This window comes from Microtus ochrogaster, chromosome 24, assembly GCF_000317375.1.
Source record: "Microtus ochrogaster isolate Prairie Vole_2 chromosome 24, MicOch1.0, whole genome shotgun sequence".
Classification (NCBI taxonomy): Eukaryota; Metazoa; Chordata; class Mammalia; order Rodentia; family Cricetidae; genus Microtus; species Microtus ochrogaster.
The window spans coordinates 36,294,319-36,294,698 of record NC_022024.1 but is presented as its reverse complement, the minus strand read 5'-3'; positions in this window follow the sequence as shown (position 1 = coordinate 36,294,698).

Below are 380 nucleotides of genomic sequence, written 5' to 3'. Positions count from 1 at the left end.
CATGTTTCTCCTCCCTCGTCAGGGCCCCTAATTCATGCAGGTATCTTGTCTCGGCATGGGTTTGCTCCAGCGTGAAGGGAAATAAACCAGGAAAGCAGAGGAAGAGGACTGATGGATGCCAGTGGGAAGCGAATCTACAGTCATAAACCACCTGTCACCAGGACTCACTGGATTTTGTTTGGTCAGGCAGGAATGTGCACCCACTATTTAAAGTCCCAGGGTTTGCACCCAGCAAGGTGGTTCCCTGCCACTTTGGGGTTCTGGCAAACAATCTTCTAGATAGCTCAGCTTTAAAAAGGGCAAATTTGAGCAGGAGAACATTCTTTTTCAACTAAAGAAAGATACTATATATATTATATATATAGAGAGAGAGACACGGG